We start from the raw sequence: 22,911 nt of genomic DNA, 5'->3' as shown, positions 1-22,911 counted from the left end.
CGGCCCGCCTTCTGCTCTCCGCCCAGGACACGCCCCTGCCCAGGACACGCCCCCGATTCGAGCGACCATCGAGACATTGGGGCCTCCCCGGCGCCTAGAGGGGACGCAGAAGTGCCTCTGAGGCAGGGCCCAAGACGGCAGAAATATTTTCTGCCCCTATTGCAGCCCCTTCTCGTCCTGTCTCCTTACATGCTAGCCTAGGCACTTTCCTCGCTATTACTCAGGAGGGCACGAAGTCTTTTTTTCTTTCTAGGTCGGTGGTTCTCCAATGTAGTTCCAGACCAATGGCAGCTTCACTTGGGAACTTGATAGAAATGCAAATCCTGGGGCCCCACCCCAGACCTACCGAATCAGAAACTCCGAGGCCAGGCCCAACAATCTGCGTTACTGGACCAACCTCACACCCTGGACTTTTGGTCTGGATAATTCTTTGTTGTGGGGCCCTGTCCCATGTATTGCAGGTAGGATCACCTGATAAAATATAGGGCGCCAAGTTAAATTTGAATTTCAGATAAAAATATACTCTAAAATTAATCTTGGAGTTATGTATTCCATCTGGCGACCCTACCGACAGGTATTTTTATTTGCTAAATCTGGCAGCCGTGATTTTAGGATTTTGGGCATCCCTCGCCTCTACCCACCAGGTGCCAGTAGCACACCACACCCCTGCTCCACGAGTTACAACAACTAAAATTGTCTGCAGACAAGGTACCTTGCGCGCCGCGCGGTGGGGGGCGGGGGGGGCGGAGAAATCGGGGCGGGGGAATCCCCCTTCCAGCCTGGCCCACTCCCGTCGCCTCTCCATACACACACTTTGAGGCTCTGCTCCATAAAGTATATAGGAAGTGACTTTACAGAAAAGAGTGCCTTGGCCTCCAAGGGTTTTTCTAAACACAAAAATCCTTGGGACCAAACTGTGCTAAACATTCAAGAAGAGGGGCGAGTAGTGAAGATTTTGTATTTTCTTCTCCACCCTGGCACTTCTCATAAGGGTTTTGGTCACTGTAAAGTGTAAACCACCTGGGTCAGAAAAATAAGTTACCATGCCCATTTGTGAGATTCTGGAACCGAGGGCACACTCAAGTTTGTCCTTGTTTTTTCCACAAATACGTATTGTTGCCAGGCAGACCAGATACAGCGGAGAACAAAAAGTTCTTGTTCTCATGGGACTCACTTTGTAATAGAGGAGGCACTCAAGAAACAAATAGTATCAAAAGTGATAGGTGCTGTGAAGAAAAATGAAGCAAGTTAATGGGGTAGAAGATGAGCTCTGGGAGGGTGGTGTGCTATTTTAGGTAACATAAATGCAGTGTTTCCTACCTTCCTTTGTTCCCCAGAACCTACATCCCATTCATTCATTCATTCAACAGCCATCTACTGAATGCCCACTCTGTGACAGTCACTGCTTACATTCCAGTGAGAGAAACAGACAATAAACAAACAAGTGAAATATATGGTATGCAAAGTGGAAAGTTCTATGGAGAAAAAAAAATCAGGGAAGGGGAATGTTTAAATAGTGTGGTCATGGAAGTTCTCCCTGAAAAAATTATATTTGAGGGAAAAGCCAAAAGATATGAAGAATAAGCCATGCAGAATTCAAGGAGGAAAATACCTGAAACAGGGAGAACGGCATGTTCAAAGGCCCTGAGGTGGGAGCAAGCCCAGCAGTTTGGAGGAACAGCATGGCTGGAGATGAGTGAACAAGGGGAGTCAAAACAATGAAGTTGGAGAAGTCATAAATCATGTGCCAGGTATGTGGCCAGCCTCTGTGTGTGCTTGGGGCTCTAGTAGAGGAGGAATGCAGTCTGATGAAGCCTTTATAAGTGCCCTCTGAGGTGAATCAAAGAGCCAGACAGGAGGCTATTATAGTGGTTCAGACCAGGTATGATGGTGACTTGGACCAAGGTGCAAATAATGGAGGCAGAGAGAAGTAGTAGGATCCTGGATATACTTTGAAGGTAGAGACACAATAGGGCTTGCTCATAGATTGGATGTAGAACATGAGAGAAAGGAGGCAGGGAAGACTCAAGGGTTTTGGCCTTCACAAGTAGAAGAATAGCGTTGCCGTTGACTGACAAGTGAAAGATGGAAGAAGGAGAAGGTTTGGTGGGAGGTAAGGGGTTTGGTGTTACATGCATACTGGAATCCTCATTCTTTTGGGACCTTGTTTAGCAAATTAGTGGAGGTTACTGACTGGCTTGTCTTTTCTAGATGAAGAAATACCTATCCAGCTCATACCCACTTTTGTCTTAATTAATGGTTAGGATCCTGACCTAAGCCATTTTCTCCTTGGTGACTTGGACCAAGGAGAAAATGCACAGTAAAAATCTGAGATTTTGCTTGGATGACTGGATTGTTCCACTCAGAATTTAGGTTCCTCACTCCCATATGAATAATGGAAATATTCACAACTCCTAGCTGATTCATAGAGTTTAACCTGGGGAGGGATTACACTGAGCCTTCCCCCTCCATTCTAGCTCCCCAATTCCTTCCTCCTCAGATAATAGAAAGGGTGTATGAAAGGACTTCACTATTCATACAGCAATACGTGTGCTGAAGACTGTGGCTCTTCATTCATGAATGACCTCAAATAGAGGATGGAGGAATCTGAGAATAAGAAGCAAACACTCTTCCAGAATAAACAGCATACAAACCACCAGAAATATCAGGTCCCTACTTTGGGCTATTAGGATCATAGAGATTTGGGGAAGAGGGAATCTAAGATACGGGGAGAAGTAAGTATAGAACAAAAACGGTGAAAAAGATAGTCATGAAAAGATGGACTGAAGGTGGAGAAGAGAGGGAAGAGGAGAATGATGGAGTAGTGGGTGACAGTGTCCTCCAGGTGAGCCCATCTAGTGGCTCAGGTGCTCTCTCCTTGACTGGTGTTACCTTAAAACAATAAAACAGCCAAATATTTTACCTGAAAAATGGGTTATTTGGGAGCAGCAAAGAGCTGCAATTTGGGACATGCGATCATGGCGAACCACCTGCAAGTCCCATAAAGCAAAGGAGAAGAAACTGTTTTAGAGAGGAGAAGGGAAAGTTGGGAGGGGCTGTTACAAACTAAAAGTCCACTGAAGTATGGTGGCTTTTCATTGTCTGAGTTGTGACAACTTCACATTGGATGTGCTGTTGCCAAGCAAGGAGAAAAATCTTTCTTCCTCATGCGGCAGTGGTAAAGTAGGGTCATTTCCAGCCAGAGATGCAAAGTATGTGTCTCTTCCTACTAAGATTCGTATTGACTAAGTGGTACATGTGTGGCGCTCCCCCTTGTGGCCTCTCAACTCTAATACAGTAAAGTTCCCTTTTATTAATTTTCACACTGGACTGTCTTCTTGGAGTATATTGAAGGAATTTTTTTTTTTTAAATAAAGAAACGGTTTCTTTACTTGTGGTATTGGAGGTTTTAATCCACCCAGGGCTTCCCTGGTGGCTCAGTGGTTGAGAGTCTGCCTGCCGATGCAGGGGACATGGGTTCGTGTCCCGGTCCGGGAAGATCCCACATACCGCGGAGCGGCTGGGCCCGCACCCAGAACCTCAGAATATGACCTTATTTGGAATAAGAGTCTTTGTAGATGTAATAAAGGTAAAGTGAAATCATCATGAATTAAGGTGGACCTTAAATCCAATGATGAATGTCCTTGGTGTTTTTTGGCTTGTGGCTGCATCAGTCCAATCTCTGTCTCTTCTTCACATGTGTCTTTTTTATTTTTATTTTTTGCCACACACACAGCATGCAAGATGTTAGTTCCCCAACCAGGGATTGAACCTGCATGCCCCCTGCAGTGCAAGCACAGAGTCTTAATCACTGGACCCCCAGGGAAATCCCTTCACATGTGTCTTTGTGTGTCTCCTGCTTTCCTGTCTCCTTTAAGGACATCCATCATCCCACCTCTGTGTTTTAAGCTGTTGCTCATAGTATTATGGCAAAAAGAAAACAAAACATGTGTTCTATGAGTCGTTTAGGTTTAGGGCTCAGCATAATGGGGTCTTAGTTTTCATGTATTTAAAAATGTTAAAGTCACTTTTGTAGCTTATTTTTATTTCAGCTGGAGCTTTTTTATGGCTTTGGTTAAAATTTAACTTTATTTCTTTTTTCTCTTAAACACACTTTATGCCAAATTTTGTTGAGTTCATATGCCCACAGTGACTAGCATGAAATTTGCCAACTCTTATATATGCTGCTGAGTATAACTCAAACTTTCATTTATTGCTTAATTCTTATTACGGCTGTGACCCATGAAGGTGAACTGAGCAAGGAGTAATGAGATACATAAACAGTGTGCCCCATGCCTGCTCCTTTCAGCTCTTTATAATCTAGAGAGCATTCTCCCTGCAATGTGGATGCTAGCACATGTAATTTTACCAAAAATTAATTTAAAAATCAAGACCAAGTCTACATGTTTACGGAGGTTTGAAGACCGCATGTAGACATTTTCAGTGCCTTGCTTGGAAATAAGCTACATTAATAATTGTTATAAGTTGGATTTTTTTAAAAAAAAAATCAAATTTGGAGTGAGAAGGAGGAAGAAAAACCTACATAATAGGAATTGGAAAATATCAGCCCATTAAAGCAGAATTCTTTCTAAAAATGCAAATTTTGAAATTGTCTTTAATTGAGAAATAGGCTAAGTTTTAAAGAAAAATTTTTGGAAAAAAAGTATTAAAGTTAACTTCAGATTTTTGGCTCTGAAGAAAGAACCAGATGCCAAATATTGTGTCAAGCTACAATCTCCTGCTATTAACGGGCCCAGGGCAATAAAAGTGGCATTATCCGCGAGGTTGCTGGTTTCTCAGAACCTGCTTGTTAAGAGATGATACTGAACATGATATACATGCTGACGACAATTGAATTGATTGGATGTACTCTGTACGATTAAGGATTTAATGTCCTATGTAAAGTTAAGAATTACTTTTGGTAAAGAATATCCACAGGGATGATAAATATATGCACAATTAAACATAACATGTATTATACAATATCAGGAATGCAATGCACATGCTTACATTAATGCTACATTAATATTATAGTGTGTTAATTCCATGATACTTATGTGTTACAATATATAGTATATACTATGCAAAATTAAACATATATAGTATTAATAGAAATATAAATGAGGAAAGACACTGAAACATGGCATACAGAGGAGTGTATTATTCTTTTTCATGTCTTTTATAAGCACATGAAAAGAGTTGCAATGAATATAAATAACTCATTTCTTGGATTTTTAAATATATATCTTTTTATTTTAAAAGTATTTTTTATCCAAAATTCTAATTTAATTGGGTGTCCTACAACCCATAGTGTGTGATGCCCTTGTCTTCAGGTAAAGACTTGAGAGATGAGGTCTCTAGCTTCCGTGTTGACAATAGATAAAAGGGGGCCCAGCAAATGCAAGGAGAGAAACTGGGAGGCTACAGAGATATCCAGACGGAAAATGGTGGCTGGAACCAGGATGAGTGGAGGTGCTGTGAAGTTGAAAGTAGAGCTGATGGAATTTACTGCTGTGAGTGTGAGAGGAGTCCAGAATGACCCCCTGGAGAAGTATGGGGTTACTGCTGGTTAAGACTGGGAAGGCAGGCAGGTCAGGGCCAAGATGGACAGATCAGGAGATGGGTTTGACCTATTCTGTGTGAGATGCCTATTAGACACCCCAATAGACCCACGTGGAGTTCCCAGCTAGAGAGATACACTGGGGTAATCAATATAAATGGTATTGAAAGCTGCAAGCCTGAATGAGAGTACCAGCCACGAGGTAAGTGGATTGGATTGCAGGGTGGGAGTGGAGCCCCTTCCAGGCCACCTGTCCTTCCCACAAGGGAGGCTGAGCTGAGTAAACTTCAGTCCCTTAGTTGGCCACGATGCCTACCAGTGCATGCAGGCCAGATCTCAGCTGCCAAGCTAGAGAGGACAGGGCACTGGCCTCCCTGACGTGACCTGGGAGACCAGGCAATTCAGACAAATCTCAAGGAAGGCGCTTAGGGTCCTGTATTCTACTCAAGTTTCTGTTATGTGGAGATAAAACAGAAACTTCGGGTTGAATTCTTCCTGAAACACATTGATCTCCTCACAGTATGACAACCATCACTGAGTCACTCTCCAATCATTCATTTTTAATAGAACAGGGCCCCTGAACTTGGACCTCCCCATTAGCAGCCAGGCGCCCCAGGCTGCAGTTCCCTCATCTCGGAGTTTGCTTGTTTCCCTATAATTTAACTCCTTCTCCCCCAGAGGGGTATCAGAAAAATACTTTTCCAATTAAATTAGGGAACTGATTAACAGGGTTCTGAAAAAAGCAAGTCTTGCCTTTGTTTTTCCTGGTCCGCCAAAGACAGACAGGAGCCTTTCCCCATCCTCAGCCCTATGCTCCTGCCTCGCCCTCAGCTGCTTTCTCGGGACCAGAGTCCTTCAGTCACAACATGCTCAAAGGCAGTCTTGCCACAGCTTTGCTCCTTTGAGCAGCAGACCCCTCGCTGCTCACACTCACCCCCTTGTCACCCCAGTGTGTGTTCAGCTGGGCTGGCAGTATGGCCTCCACATGTATGGGGGCCACTCACCACCAAAAAGAACTAACACTGCAGGAGAGGCACTGGTCTCCTTGAAGTCAGAGCAAAACTAGATAGCAGCCACAGCCACGCCCCTCTGGCTTCTTTCTGTTTAAGTTCCCAAACAATAGCCTGTTGCTGGGGGTCCCCAAGACCACTCTCAGCTTCGATAGAACGACTCACAGAACTGAGAAAAGCTGTTACATTCATGGTTATGGTTTATTCAGTGAAAGCATACAGATTAAAATCAGCAAGGGTAAAGCATACAGGGTCCAGAAAAGACCAGGAGCAGGCTTCCAGTTGTTTTCTCCTGGTGGAGTCATGTAGACGGTGCTTAGTTCTCCAGTGAGGACAACACAGAGTATTATCAACCAGGGAAGCTCACCCGAGCCTTGGTGTTCAGGGTTGTTACTGGGAGTCAGTTTTGCTGGCTGACCTTAGTCTCCAGACCTTTCAGAGGTCAAGGTGATACTGCATGGCCCAAGGCCCCCAACATAAGTCAGGTTGTTGGTATAGACTATCTGAGGTGGCCCAAGCTCCAGGTAAACAAAGACAATCTTATCAGACAAGTTATTCCAAGGCCTTATAAGTTACCTCCCATGAGCCAGGCAAAGCCTTCTTTGGAATGTGCAGGGTTTGGCCGCTCCAGACAGGCTGAGTCAACTCTTTACTTCATAGACCTCACAAAGGGCTTAGAAGTTTTCATTTTGTTGGTCATTGCCTAGAAAAGTAGAAATTGGCTATAAAGACTTTGGCTACAAGGGGTTGGACTTTTCTTCAAAACGTTTTTTAAAAGTATCTTTGACGGTCCTCTGTACTTTCCATCAAAGCACATAATTCTTATTAAGCAGAAGGGATGATAGGTTACTGAATCAAACATCTTTGAAATTTACATGAGGAAACTCAAAAAGTTTAACCCATATTCCACACTCATAATTACAGATTTTCCCAGAAATATCTGTGTCACAGCCAGTCCACACTCTCCTCACCCTCTGGGTCCCTCTGCTATCTGGCCCCAGGCTTGACAGATAGAGGAAAGGATAGTGTGAGCATCTCTCAGGCTAGTGGGATGTAGGCAGGGTTTCCCCATCCTTCAGAGAACCATTAATGTCAACAGCAAAGTCCAGCATTTTTAAAAATAAAATGGAAGACAAGACAAAAATTCAGGCATCAAGCCTGGTAGAGGTAGATTCGGCACAACCTCTATTTTGGTTATGTAACTGTGTGAGTATGAGTAACTGTGTGTGTAACTGCGTGTGTGTGAGAATGTGTGTGTGGTGTGGGGAGTGGGTGTGTACATGAGTGGGCTGTGTCCTTTCACAACATGTGTTACTCCTACCACCCTTTCGCTGGTTGAAGGCAGCATGGTATGTGGTGAAGGGTCAGACTCGAGGGCCTGGAGGCCTGGACTTGAGTCCTGGCCCCTGCATCTTAGGAGCTCTGTGACCTTGGGCAAATTTCTTGATCTCATTGGGTCTCAATTTCTTAAAGAATAAATAATAGTAACTACCTCAAGGTTATCGTAAGAAATGAATTAAAACAATTAAATGTAAAGCATTTAGTACCATGTCTGACTCAGTAAGTATCCTTTATTTTGTTATTTTCATCATTCTTATTACTACTGCTATTATTGTAGATCATGGTCAAACGTGTTTGAGAAACACTAACTTAGAGGATAGGATTGACAAAGCCAAAGCCAGTGCCTTCCATCAAGCCAGCCACATTTTTTAAACCCCTGAAGAATGGATAGTGGTTTTGCACAGCCCAGACCTGAGGGATAGAAGTCCTTTTCAGATTTAAGTTCCCCTGAGGGCAGTGAGTGGACATACTTACTTCCCAAAGCAATGGCTGGCCACTTTCCCAGGCTGGAACGTTCTGCTTGTTGTGGTGTGTGTTCCCGCACCATCTCTTAACTCAAAACCTGTCTTTGCTAATCAAGGTTAACATCATCACTAACAAGACAGACTGACATCAGGTATCCCCTGATACAATGCCCTGAGAAGGACACAACATCCCTTCTGTGGCATTCTTGACCAAAATGCATGACCCAAACTGAGAGCCATTCAACATAAACTAGTGGTACTCTTAACATGTGTCAAAGTTAGAGAAGACTGAGGAGCCACCAGAGATGGAAAGAGACTAAGAGGACAAAGGCAATCAAATGCAATACGAGGTGCTGCTTGGACATTAGTGAAGAAGCTCGTGAAATGTGAGTAGAGCCTATAGTTTAGTTAACTTCTTGGTTTTGATAACTGTACTACGGTTAGCATTGGAGAGTCTGGGTGAAAGGGATACTCTTTTTACTATTTTTGTAACTTTTCTGTAAGTCTCAAAAATTTTCTAAATAAATAGTAAACATGTGTCTATGTGTGGATACACACATACACATATATGTATGTATGCATATAAACATATAAGTATGACCATGTTGAGTGAACTGGCTGCCAGCAAGCCACAGGGTTTTGTCCTCTTGAGATTTTCTGGTTAGCCTGCTCTTTGAGAAAGTATGATTCTTCCACTGTAAGTTCCCTGTTGACTGCTTTCATTATCACAGAAAAGTAAGCATCCATTTTTTTTTAAGTTTCCTATTAAACACTCCAGGGAGGACCCACGTGGCACTGGTTAAGGAGGACTTATTATGGTAATCCCTAGACACCCGCCAGCATTCCCTGTCCCCAGAAGGCCAGGCTCAGGCCACATGTGCTGTGCGACCCAAGCCACACATGGAAACCAGATCCCCCAACCCCCATTTCCCATCCCAACACCTGGGAAGACATTTTTCAGTTGTACTGTTTGTTCAAAACCTGAGTCTGTGTAATTTTAATTCAAAGAGATCAAACTTTCCGATGGAGCAGAAACAATCCCTGGAGGAGCCCTGAAAATAATGAATCCCTTGGTACCAAATCAACAATCACCCTCATTTCTCAGCACAAGAGAGTAATTAGTCCCAGAGGTTAGAGCTCATTTAGGTGATCACATTAGGATTGATATAGACAACACTATTTATATTAATGGAAGTACACTCAAGTATCAGGCTACTGATATTGATAATAATAATATCATTGATAATAAGAATTCATACATGCATGTTATTGACAACTCTAATTTCTATCTTTATGCCAATAAACTATAAGCATTCCTGTAGAAACCTGGCATATGACAGGAGCTGAGAGCTCTGTCTTCATCACTTTGCCAGTTTGGACGTGGGGCAAGTTGATGCAAACCAGAGATAATCTCAGCAAAGCCTTTGACAACCACTGTTTGCACAAAATACCTTAAAACAGATTATTAAAGGGGACACATTGTACTTTGATGTACCCATGCAGGTTAGGAAAGCTTGCTGGGAAGAGATCTATTTCCAAGGTAGCTAAGAACAGAAGCTTGATGGGGACTTGACAAGATGAACTTATGAAAAACGCTCACCCATCAAGGACTTTGTATAAGAAATTTTGTTGTAACATCAGATTTAATATATAGGCCAGTCTCAAGGGCTGCATGTGTTTATTTAGCAACTGCTACATATTTGATTGTGTAGCAGGATATTAAAATGGGACTCTTGGGCTTCCCTGGTGACACAGTGGTTAAGAATCCACCTGCCAATGGAGGGGACACGGGTTTGAGCCCTGGTCCGGGAAGATCCCACTGCTGCAGAGCAATTAAGCCCATGCACCACAACTACTGAGCCTGCGCTCTAGAGCCCGCAAGCCACAACTACTGAAACCCACGCACCTAGAGCCCGTGCTCCACAACAAGAGAAGCCGCTGCAATGAGAAGCCTGCACACCACAGTGAAGAGTAGCCCCTGCTCTCCACAACTAGAGAAAAGCCCAGGCACAGCAATGAAGACCCAACACAGCCAAAAGTAAAATAAATAATAAAATAAATTTTCAAAACATGGGACTCTTTCTGCTTCACTTTAAACTGAGTCACCAGGAGTTCCCTGGTGGTCCAGTGGTTAGGACTCAGTGATTTCACTGTCATGGGCCCAGGTCCAGGTTCAATCCCTGGTAGGGGAACTAAGATCCCGCAAGCCACGCCACGTGGCCAAAATAAATAAATACATAAACTGAGTCACCAATCTGAGAGATATCAGTTACCACACTGAGTGTAAGAGAGGTCTCTAGATGCAGAATTTAGGAAAGGAGCAGTTGGGGAACCAGTCCCTGACTCTTCTCTCTTTTTATCAGCTTCCAGTGTAGAAAGATGGGGGTGAGGTAGGGATCAGCAGGACTCGTGAGATTATCTTTGTCAAGCACTGTCGTTCTCTGGGAGTCCCACACACATACCCCCAAATGGAGGAATGGGGTGGGATCCCTTTATCAGTCTTGAGTCTAATAATGTGAAGGGGGTTTGTTTCTGAACTGAGACTAGGTTTGAGAATTCAAATGATGGTAAATCTGTTGGGTGCTGTATTCATTTTCTATTGCTGCTGTAGCAAATTAACACAAATCTAGTGGCTTAGAACAATACAATTTTTTGGTCTTACTGTTCTGAAAATCAGAAGTCTGACACAGGTCTTGCTAGGCTAAGGTCAAGGTGTTGGCAGGACTGTGTTCCTTGGGAGACTGTGGGGCCAACATGTTTCCCTGCTTTTCCAGCTTCTAGAAGCTGTCTGCATTCCTTGGCTCACGGCCCCTTCCTCTGTCTTCAAAGGATCAATGTTGAGCTGAGTCCTTTTCATGTCACTTCACTCTGAGCTGCTCTTCTGCTTCTGTCTTCACATTTAAGGACCCCTGTGATTACACTGGGCCCACCCAGATAATCTAGGGTGGTCTCTCTATTGTAAAGTCCGTTGATTAGCAACCCTGTTCAATGTACTCCATGTGCAACCTTAATTCTCCTTTACTATGTTACATAACATTCACAGGTTCTGGGAATTAGAATATGGACTTTTTGGGGGACCATTGTTATGCCCATCACAGGTACCTAGGAGTGAGCATAAGTGGCCTGGACCTCTCCAAATTTTCACCTGTAAATAGGAGCTGACTATCCCTCGGACCACATTTTTAAGGGACAGTAGTAGACATGTAAGGTTGTGTTTAACCTTTCCACAAATGGTGTTTGATTATGATGGAAGAAATTTTCGCGTATTGAGGCTTGAGGAAGTCATTCTGGCTTATACATGATTTAACTTTAACTTTATGCTAATTAAAACAGCCTGTATTACAGCCCGTCAAATATGCATTGTACATCTGCTTAAACCGTTAAAGAAAATAATGTATTTAAAAATCAAAATGGAGTAACTGTGGTTCAGGCATCCAAAATGGAACAGGGCAGCCATTGTGGATATGGTTTCAGATATGTTCCTGCATCACTGAGAACTTGAATTTTCTGAATTGTATCAGACTCAAAGGTACAATCAGCCATTCTCAAAATAATATCTTCTAGCCACTGCCAGCTGCAAGCTCTTGGTATCAAGGTCTCCCCTTGCAACACTTTTGGACCCCAACCAATCCTTGCTTAACAAGTACCCTTACTTCTTGCCAGCTCCAATCCTAACTCTTGACGAACAACTTATGAAATTTTGTGGATTTTACCTTCATAAGCCTCCCCTATTTTGTAGTCAGGTAGCACACAATTCAAATGCTTCTTTTTTTTTTTTTTTTTTTTTTGCTGTACGTAGGCCTCTCACTGTTGTGGCCCTCTCCCGTTGCGGAGCACAGGCTCCGGACGTGCAAGCTCAGTGGCCATGGCTCACGGGCCCAGCTGCTCCACAGCATGTGGGATCTTCCCAGACCGGGGCACGAACCCGTGTCCCCTGTGTCAGCAGGCAGACTCTCAACCACTGTGCCACCAGGGAAGCTCCAACTGTTTCTTGAATGTGTGTCTCCCAGGCTATTGTCCTCAGCTTGGCTCAAATAAAACTCTTTTCTAGTCCTTTTATGGACTATTTATTTCCATCAACAGTTATTATACTGTCTCCAAAGCAAAAAAAGCAGAAAAACAATCTTCAGTCTTGAGGAGCTTGCACTGAAGGTAGGCAAGGCTTGAGAGACATTCATGAAGTCATTATTGAATAACACATGACTAAGGCATATAATTAAGTCTTAAATTGTGTGGTAGAGACTGTAGACTACAAATATGAGTTTGGGAAGGGGGTGGATAAATCGGGCCCCATAATCAGAGAAGGTGGCCTTGTAAATTTTCAGCGGAATATTTTTTCAGATAGTAAGTACAATACACATTCATTCAGGCAAGGCACCCCTCCAGTAGGCAGCCCACCTTGCCCCAGGAAACCAGGAGACATTTCTGATAGTAACCGACCCGAATTTTCCTACACATTAACACATGCTTATATTTTAAACAAATAATGTCTTTGTATTACCACATTATGATGACTGTTTTAAAGTTTTTTGGCTTTTCACTCAATGTATCATTGATTCCTCTCAAGGTCAATAAATCTACCCCTACATCATCTTTGGAATGACTGAGAAGTATCCCATTATTTCAATTAACAGTGATTTGTTTAACAAATCCCTCAATGAATGAACCACATTTAGATTTTTCAACATTTCTTATATAAATACAATGCTTCCATTAACCTCCTTTACACATCTTTGCAACACTTGAGTGATTATTTCCCCAGGATAAATTCTTAAAAGTATTATTGCTGAGTAGGAGGGAATGCGTGTGTGCGTTTTTAAGGGTTTTACATATACATTACCAAATTGCCCTCCAGGAAAGTTATGCCAATTCTTTTTTAAAAAACTTTGCAAATCCCATACTCTTAAAATGATTGTCATCTTAATTTTTGTAATTTCTTGTTCATCTTCTTTCTTATGAATTGGGAGTTAATTTTTAAAATTAATTTGTAAGTGCACACGTGTTAAGAATAGTATTTGTTTCTCATGAACTGCACATTTGCTCCTGTTTTTGCCCCCAAAAGTTTGTCTTTTGTTTATGCTGGATTCTGTACACAGATACCTAATTTCTATGTAGTCAAATAAATATGTTTTCTTTTGGGTTTCTTTAATGTTTGGTTAATACTATGCTTAGAAAGACCTTCTGCACCTCAAGATTATGAAATAATTTCACCTGTATTTTTAACTAATACTTTTACAACTGCCTCCCCCCATTTTTGCATTTAAAAGTTTAGTCAAGGATTATGGGAAGTTGGTATTGATTGTAGACTTTTTACTCTACTCAAGTCTCCTCATAGAAACAACCAGAGCAACTAGATAGCAAGATCTCATTAACAGTATTTATAACAAAATTAAGTGACAAGGTATCCCTATGAACCCAAAGTACCAGTGGGGTGAGGACAAAATCCTGGGTCACAACAATGGCATGCTATTGGGGTCTGTGTGGGGGAAGCAAAGGAAAACAAGAGGATATCTGGCAACCTGAAAACAGGAAAACAACAAAATTGCCAATAGGTATTACTGGAAAGTTCAGCAGGCCAATCTGAGAACAGCAGATGCAACTGGAAGGGGTTTTGCCCAATCCAATAGTGACTGTGCTCTGAAAGAGCAGGAGTAGAGCAGGAAATGTGAGAGAGCAAGCCACCACTTTTTAGAACGCTTCAAAGAAGCAATAGAAGAGGGAGCTCCATGAAATTTGAAAACTATACTGAACCATGTCTCCTAATTTCACAGGGAAATGAACAAAAGAAAAAAATCAACGTCAAATTGTTACCAAACCAAATCTGGGTCCACTCACCCATTCACAGTAAGGCCAATCTACTGACACTGGTTTGTGGTGATGGGAAGTGCAGCATTTATTGCAAGGCCATGCAAGGAGTATGGACAGCTAATGCTCAAAAGACCTGAACTCCTGATGGTTTTCAGGGAAAGGTTTTTAAAGACAGGGTGAGGAAGAGGGTTGAGGGGTGTGTTTTTAAAGACAGGGTGAGGGAGAGGGTTGTGGGGGGTGTGTTGGACTTGAGAGAAAAAGAAAATAAATCAGTTGGGTGTGTAGATAAAAAAAGCAAGTGACTTGAAAGGGAAACAAATTAGACTATCATCAAACTTTTGGACAGCAATACTCATGCCAAAAAGTTCACATTAAGATACTCTAGGAAAGAAAATGTGGGTCAATGATTTTCTGACCAGCAAAACTGATATACATTGTGACAAAAGGGAATAAACAAACTGTTATTATCATGCAAGAGCTCAAAGAAGATTGTTCCTATGAGTCCTTTTGTATGTATGTGCTAGAGCAGGGTCAGGCAAAGAAAATGACAAGAGAAATTGACATAAAGAATAGAGGTGAGGGCTTCCCTGGTGGCGCAGTGGTTGAGAGTCTGCCTGCTGATGCAGGGGACACGGGTTCATGCCCCGGTCCGGAAAGATCCCACATGCTGCGGAGTGGCTAGGCCTGTGAGCCATGGCCGCTGAGCCTGTGGGTCCTGAGCCTGTGCTCCACAACGGGAGAGGCCACAACAGTGAGAGGCCCACATACCGCAAAAAAAAAAAAAAAAAAAAAAAAGGAAGAAGAATAGAGGTGAGCATTAAATGCAGAGTTGCTTGTACAACTAATACTAAGTGAAGTTTGAAAGACAGAGAATATAGTTTGCAGTTGTCTGTATGGTCCAATCATGCAAATATAGTACAAACATATTTTGAATGGAGAGAGAATGGACAGAACAAATGCAACAAAAACTGTTAATCTATTTTCAGTAATTATAAAGTTGGTGGTATTATTAGCATTACTTTTGCTGAAACTGCTGTGTATGGGGAAAAGCAAACAAATAATAATAAAATATGATAATTCTATTATTCCCTATTTCCTTGAGAGCCAGGATTCTCAGTGTTTAAGAAATGAGATTAAAATGTAATATAGAATAGATTTAGTTTTAAAAATCTGTGGACCTGAATTTAATTTGTAAGTATGAATTTGTGAAGTGTCTAATGTTTCAGTTCTGTCCACTGAAAAGGCTTAGAAATATTGGGATGGCCAAAAGGTTCCTTTGGTTTTTAAGTAAAAATAAAAGACACATTTTTCATTTTCACCAAGAACTTTACTGAACAATGTATTCACATGTTTTGTTCCACTACCTTCTGCCATTTTTCAGGCAACTTCATAATTCCATCTTCCCAAAACTGTTTATCTTTTTGGGTAAAGAACTGTTCCAGGTGCCTTTTACAGTCTTCCAGGGAATTGAATTTTTTTCCATTAAGAGAATTTTGTAAAGACTGAAATAAATGGAAATCCAAAAGTGCAATATCTGGTGAATATGCCAGATGAATCAGAACCTCCCAGCCAAGCTGTAACCGTTTTTGACTTGTTATCAAAGAAAATACGGTCTTGTGTTCTCCTGATGGAAGATTATGCGATTCCTGTTGACTAATTCCAGACGCTTTTCATCTAGTGCTGCTTTCAGTTGGTCTAATTGGAAGCAGTACTTGTTGGAATTAATTGCTTGGTTTTCTGGAAGGAGCCCATAATAGAGGACTCCCTTCCAATACCACCATATATACAACATCACCTTCTTTGGATAGAGAACGGCCTTTGGTGTACTTGGAGATTGTTCATTTTGCTTGCCCCACAATCTCTTCCATTTCACATTATTGTACAGTATCCACTTTTCATTGCCCATCACAGTTTGTTTTAAAAACAGAACGTTTTCATTACATTTCAGTAGAGAATCGCATGAGGAAATATGGTCAAGGTTTTTTTTTTGCTTAACTTATGTGGAACCCAAACATCAAAGCAATTAACATAACCAAGCTAGTGCAAATGATTTTCAATGCTTGATTTGGGTATTTTGAGTATGTCATCTATCTCCCGCATGGTATAACGTCAGTTGTTCTCAATTAATGTCTCGATTTGATTGCTATCAACTTCAACTAGTCTACCCAACCATGGAGCATCATCCAGTGAGAAATCTCCAGCACAAAACTTTGTGAACTACTTTTGATACATTCGATCAGTCACAGCACATTCTCCATACACTGCACAAATCTTTTTTTGCGTTTCAGTTGTGTTTTTACCTTTCTTAAAATAATAAAGCATAATACACTGAAAATGTTGCTTTTTTTCTTCCATCTTCAATATTAAAATGGCTACACAAAAATTCACCAATTTTGGTGAGGTTTTTTTTTTTAATGCACACTGATACGACAGTTGTCACAGTACAATCTAACAAAATTTTCAAATGAAGTTAAAGACAACTAAGTGCTACTAGAGCCATCTTATGGAAAAAACGAACGAACCTTTTGCCCAACCCAATAATAACCAACCTAGTAGTATTGAGTATTCCTAGCCCCCAGAACAGATTATGGTTTTGAAATACCATTTACCTGTTAAAGAAACCAAGGAGACTTGGACAAATGACTGATTCTCGATCTGGCACAGAAATATACAAAATAAGCCTAGAACATCTTGTCAGACCAGATAGCCAGGAATCTAGCAGAACCGCAAGGGTTATGACTAAAGTACTCAAAGGTCAACTTGAAAAGAATCCCACCAGCCAAGGATGGGACAATTTGAACTTCAATAACAAAAATACTGCAAAGGATTAAAACGCATCATATGGGAGGAGACCTTCAAGATGGCAGGGGAGTAAGACATGGAGATCACCTTCCTCCCCACAAATGCATCAGAAATACATCTACATGTGGAACAGCTCCTACAGAACACCTACTGAATGCTGTCAGAAGACCTCAGACTTCCTGAAAGGCAAGAAACTCCCCACATACCTGCATAGGGCAAAAGAAAAAAAAAAAAAGAAACAAAAGAATAGGGACAGGACCTGCACCTCTGGGAGGGACCTGTGAAGGAGGAAAAATTTCCACACACTAGGAAGCCCCTTCACTGGCAGAGACAGGGGGCGGTGGAGTGGAAGCTTCGGAGCCACAGATGAGAGCGCAGCAATAGGGGTGCAGAGGGCAAAGTGGAGAGATTTCTGCACAGAGGATCAGTGCCGACCAACACTCACCAACCTGAGAGGCTTGTCTGTTCACCTGCTGGGGCAGGTGGGAGCTGGGAGCTGAGGCTCTGGCTTCGGAGGTCAGATCCCAGGGAGAGGACTGGAGTTGGCTGTGTGAACACAGCCTGAAGGGGGCTACTGCGTCACAACTAGCCAGGAGGGAGTCCGGGAAAAAGTCTGGGCCTGCCTAAGAGGCAAGAGACCATTGTTTCCAGGTGCGCGAGGAGACGGGATTCAGAGCATTGCCTAAACAAGCTCCAGAGACTTGCACAAGTGCGGCTATCAGCGCAGACACCAGAGATGGGCATGAAACACTAAGGTTGCTGCTGCAGCCACCAGGAAGACTGTGTGCAAGCACAGGTCACTATCCACACCTCTCCTCCCAGGAGCCTGTGCAGCCCGCCACTGCCAGAGTACTGTGATACAGGGACAACTTCCCAGGAGAACACACGGAGCACCTCAGGCTGCTGCAACATCATGTTGGCCTCTGCTGCCGCAGGCTCGCCCCACATTCTGTACCCCTCCCTCCCCCCGGCCTGAGTGAATCAGAGCCCCATAATCAGCTGCTACTTTAACCCCGCCCTGTTTGAGCTAAGAACAGAAGCCCTCAGGCAACCTACACACAGAGGCGGGGCCAAATCCAAAGCCGAACCCCAGGAGCTGTGTGAACAAAGAAGAGAAAGGGAAATTTCTCCCAGCAGCCTCAGGAGCAGTGGATTAAATCTCCACAATCAACCTGAAGTACACTGCATCTGTGGAATACCTGAATAGACAACGAATCATCCCAAAATTGAGGTGGTGGACTTTGGGAGCAACTGTAGGCTTGGGGTTTGCTTGCTGCATCTAATTTGTTTCTGGTTTTATGTTTATCTGAGTATAGTATTTAGAGTTTGTTATCACTGGTGGATTTGTATATTGATTTGGTTTACTCTCTTCCTTTTTTTAAATATATATATATATTTTTTCCTTTTTCTCTTTTTGTGAGTGTGTATGCATATGCTTCATTGTGTGATTTTGTCTGTATAAGTTTGCTTTTACAATTTGTCCTAGGGTTCTCTCTGTCCATTTTTCTTTCTTTTTTAGTATAGTTTTTAGTGCTTATGATCATTGGTGGATTTGTTTTTTGGTTTGCTTGCTCTCTTTCTTTCTATTTTTTCCTTTTTAAATTATTTTTAATTTTAAATTTTTAATAATTTTTAAATGTTTTATTTTAATAACTTTATTTTATTTTTTTTCTTTCTTTTTATCTCCCTTTTCTTCTGAGCCCTGTGGCTGACAGGGTCTTCGTGCTCTGGCTGGGTGTCAGGCCTGTGTCTCTGAGGTGGGAGAGCCGAGTTCAGGACATTGGTCCATCAGAGAACTCCAAGTTCTACATAATATCAATCGGCAGAAGCTCTCCCAGAGATCTCCATCTCAACGCTAGACCCAGGTCCACTCAACGACCAGCAAGCTACAGTGCTGGACACCCTGTGCCAAACAACTAGCAAGACAGGAACACAAACCCACCCATTAGCAGAGAGGCTGCCTAAAATCAAAATAAGGTCACAGAAACCCCAAAACACAAGACAGAACGTGGTACTGCCTACCAGAAAGACAAGATCCAGCCTCATCCACCAGAACACAGATATCAGTCCCCTCCACCAGGAAGCCTACACAACCTAGTGAACCAACCTTAGCCCTTGGGGGCAGACACCAAAAACAACGGGAACTATGAATCTGCAGCCTGTGAAAAGGAGACCCCAAACACAGTAAGTAAAGCAAAATGAGAAGACAGAGAAACACACAGCAGATGAAGGAACATGGTAAAAACCCACAAAGAAGAAATAAGCAGTCTACCTGAAAAAGAATGCAGAGTAAGAATAGTAAAGATGATCCAAAATTTTGGAAATAGAATGGAGAAAATACAAGAAATGTTTAACAAGGACCTAGAAAAACTAAAGAGAAAACAAACAATGATGAACAGCACAATAAATGAAATTGAAAATTCTCTAGAAGAAAATAATAGCAGAATAACTGAGGCAGAAGAACGGATAAGTGACCTGGAAGATAAAATAGTAGAAATAACTACTGCAGAGCAAAATAAAGAAAAAAGAATGAAAGAATTGAGGACAGTCACAGAGACCTCTGGGACAACATGAAACACACCAACATTCGAATTACAGGGGTCCCAGAAGAAAAAGAGAAAAAGAAAGGGACTGAGAAAATATTTGAAGAGATTATAGTTGAAAATTTCCTTAATATGGGAAACAAAATAGTTAATCAAGTCCAGGAAGCACAGAGAGTCCCATACAGGATAAATCCGAGGAGAAACATGCCAAGACACATATTAATCAAACTAACAAAAATTAAATGCAAAGAAAAAATACTAAAAGCAGCAAGGGAAAAACAACAAATAACATACAAGGGAATCCCCATAAGCTTAACAGCTGATCTTTCAGCAGAAACTGCAAACCAGAAGGGAGTGGCAGCACATATTTAATGTGATGAAAGGGAAAAACCTACAACCAAGATTACTCTACCCAGCAAGGATCTCATTCAGATTCGACGGAGAAATTAAAATCTTTACAGGCAAGCAAAAACTAAGAGAATTCAGCACCACCAAACCAGCTTTACAACAAATGCTAAAGGAACTTCTCTAGGCAGGAAACACAAGAGAAGGAAAAGACTTACAATGACAAACCCAAAACAATTAAGAAAATGGTAATAGGAACATACTTATGAATAATCATCTTAAATGTAAATGGATTAAATGCTCCAACCAAAAGACACAGACTGGCCGAATGGATAAAAAACAAGACCCATATATAGGCTGTCTACAGGAGATCCACTTCAGACCTAGGGACACATACAGAATGAAAGTGAGAGGATAGAAAAAGATATTCCATGCAAATGGAAATCAAAAGAAAGCTGGAGTAGCAATTCTCATATCAGACAAAATGGACTTTAAAATAAAGACTATTACAAGAGACAAAGAAAGACACTACATAATGATCAAGGAATCAATCCAAGAAGAAGACATAACAATTGTAAATATTTATGCACCCAACATAGGAGCACCTCAATACATAAGGCAAATGCTAACAGCCATAAAAGGGGAAATCGACAGTAACACAATCATAGCAGGAGACTTTAACGCCTCACTTTCACCAATGGACACAACATCCGAAATGAAAATAAATAAGGAAACACAAGCTTTAAATGAAACGTTAAACAAGATGGACTTAATTGATATTTATAGGACATTCTATCCAAAAACAGCAGAATACACTTTCTTCTCAAGTGCTTGTGAAACATTCCCCAGGATAGATTATATCATGGGTCACAAATCAAGCCTTGGTAAATTTAAGAAAATTGAAATCATATCGAGTATCTTTTCTGACAACAACGCTATGAGACTGGATATCAATTACAGGAAAAAAATCTGTAAAAACTACAAACAAATGGAAGCTAAACAATGCACTACTAAATAACCAAGTGATCACTGAAGAAATCAAAGAGGAAATCAAAAAATACCTAGAAACAAATGACAATGAAAAGAAAACTACCCAAAACCTATGGGATGCAGCAAAAGCAGTTCTGAGAGGGAAGCTTATAGCAATACAATCCTACCTCAAGACACAAGAAACATCTCAAATAAACAACCTCACCTTGCACCTAAAGCCATTAGAGAAAGAACAAAAAAAACCCAAAGTTAGCAGAAGGAAAGAAACCGTAAATATCAGATCAGAAACAAATGAAAAAGAACTGAAGGAAACAATAGCGAAGATCAATAAAACTAAAAGCTGGTTCTCTGAGGAGATAAACAAAATGGATAAATCATTAGACAGACTCATCAAGAAAAAAAGGGAGAAGACTCAAATCAATAGAATTAGAAATGAAAAAGGAGAAGTAACAACAGACACTGCAGAAATACAAAGGATCATGAGAGATTACTACAAGCAACTATATGTCAATAAAATGGACAACCTGGAAGAAATGGACAAATTCTTGGAAAAGAACAACCGTCTGAGACAGAACCAGGCAGAAAGAGAAAATATGAACAGACCAATCACAAGCACTGAAATTGAGACTCTGATTAAAAATCTTACAACAAACAGAAGCCCAGGAAGATGGCTTCACAGGCAATTCTATCAAACATTTAGAGAAGAGCTAACACCTATCCTTCTCAATCTCTCCCAAAATATAGCAGAGGGAAGAACACTCTCAAACTCATTCTATGAGGCCACCATCACCCTGATACCTAAACCAGACAAAGATGTCACAAAGAAAGAAAACTACAGGCTGTATCACTGATGAACATAGATGCAAAAATCCTCAGCAAAATACTAGCAAACAGAATCCAACAGCACATTAAAAGGATCATACATCATGATCAAGTGGGGTTTATCCCAGGAATGCAAGGATTCTTCAATATACACAAATCAATCAATGTGATACACCATACTAACAAATTGAAGGGGAAAAACCATATGATCATCTCAATAGATGCAGAAAAAGCTTCTGATGAAATTCAACACCCATTTATGATAAAACTCCACCAGAATGTAGGCATAGAGAGAACTTACCTCAACATAATAAAGGCCATATATGACAAACCCACAGCTGACATCATTCTCAATGATGAAAAACAGAAACTATTTCCTCTAAGATCAGGAACAAGACAAGATGCCCTTTCTCACCACTATTATTCAAAATAGTTTTAGAAGTTTTAGCCACATCAATCAGAGAAGAAAGAGAAATAAAAGGAATCCAAATCAGAAAAGAAGAAATAAAACTGTCACTGTTTGCAGATGACACTTTACTATACATATAGAATCCTAAAGATGCTACCAGAAAACTACTAGAGCTAATCAATGAATTTGGTAAGGTAGCAGGATACAAAATTACTGCACAGAAATCTTTTGCATTCCTATACATTAATGATGAACAATCTGAAAGAGAAATTAATGTAACACTCCTATTTACCATTGCAACAAAAAGAATAAAGATACCTAGGAATAAACCTACCTAAAGGAACAAAAGACCTGTATGCAGAAAACTATAAGACACTGATGAAAGAAATTAAGGATGATACAAACAGATGGAGAGATATACCATGTTCTTGGATGGGAAGAATCAACATTGTGAAAATGACTATACTACCCAAAGCAATCTGCAGATTCAGTGTAATCCCTATCAAACTACCAATGGCATTTTTCACAGAAGTAGAAAATTTTTTTCACAATTTGTATGGAAACACAAAAGATCCCAAATAGCCAAAGGAATCTTGAGAAAGAAAAATGGAGCTGGAGGAATCAGGCTCCTGGACTTCAGAATATACTACAAAGCTACAGTAATCAAGACAGTATGGTACTGGCACAAAAACGGAAATATAGATCAATGGAACAGGATATAAAGCCCAGAGATAAACCCACGCACATATAGTCACCTTATTTTTGATAAAGGAGGCAAGAATATACAATGGAGAAAAGACAGCCTCTTCAATAAGTG

General features: G+C 41.2%; 1 protein-coding gene and 1 long non-coding RNA gene across 2 annotated transcripts in view; one reads left to right on the top strand and one right to left on the bottom strand.

Moving 5' to 3' along the window:
• PGBD2 (piggyBac transposable element derived 2) overlaps nt 1-300 on the bottom strand; it is a 29,809-nt gene extending 29,509 nt beyond the window's left edge. Inside the window, exon 1 of the mRNA XM_067732448.1 lies at nt 190-300. The gene's annotated coding sequence lies outside the window, so the exon portion shown is untranslated. The remainder of the gene's footprint in view (nt 1-189) is intronic.
• Nucleotides 2-19,588, top strand: LOC137221965 (uncharacterized). The gene is made up of 3 exons (XR_010942224.1): nt 2-708; nt 14,147-14,219; nt 18,686-19,588. It is a non-coding gene; the product is annotated as an uncharacterized lncRNA (long non-coding RNA).
• Nucleotides 19,589-22,911: the final 3,323 nt, after the last annotated feature.

This window comes from Pseudorca crassidens, chromosome 3 (assembly GCF_039906515.1).
Source record: "Pseudorca crassidens isolate mPseCra1 chromosome 3, mPseCra1.hap1, whole genome shotgun sequence".
NCBI classification, from domain to species: Eukaryota; Metazoa; Chordata; class Mammalia; order Artiodactyla; family Delphinidae; genus Pseudorca; species Pseudorca crassidens.
This window is presented reverse-complemented; position numbering and strand designations above follow the sequence as displayed.